Below are 397 nucleotides of genomic sequence, written 5' to 3'. Positions count from 1 at the left end.
CTAATCCTAATACTACTACTAGTCCTATACCTACACGGTGTCTTGTTCCAGTCCAAACCGGACTAGGACTCGTGGTTAATTCCAACAATCACCACCCTAAACACGATGTCCTCACTTTACAGCTTGGACGCCGATCCTTCGCCGCATCTTCGTGAACTTCTGTCGTCCCAAAGATCTGGTTAAGATATCTGCAAGCTGATCGTTGGTGCAAACATAATTGATGTCAATCTTGTTTTCTTCCACACACTCCCGTAAGTTACGATATCTCGTATCGATGTCCTTGCATCGACGATGATGCACCGGATTCTTCCATAGAGAGATTGTAGACTCGTCATCAATGTTGAGCACCACTCGTTCCGGTTCCTTGCCTGTGAGGTCATCGAGTAGCCTTCCTAGG

The sequence above is a fragment of the Triticum aestivum genome, chromosome 2A, assembly GCF_018294505.1.
Source record: "Triticum aestivum cultivar Chinese Spring chromosome 2A, IWGSC CS RefSeq v2.1, whole genome shotgun sequence".
Classification (NCBI taxonomy): domain Eukaryota; kingdom Viridiplantae; phylum Streptophyta; class Magnoliopsida; order Poales; family Poaceae; genus Triticum; species Triticum aestivum.
Note: the sequence above shows the minus strand (reverse complement) of the source record.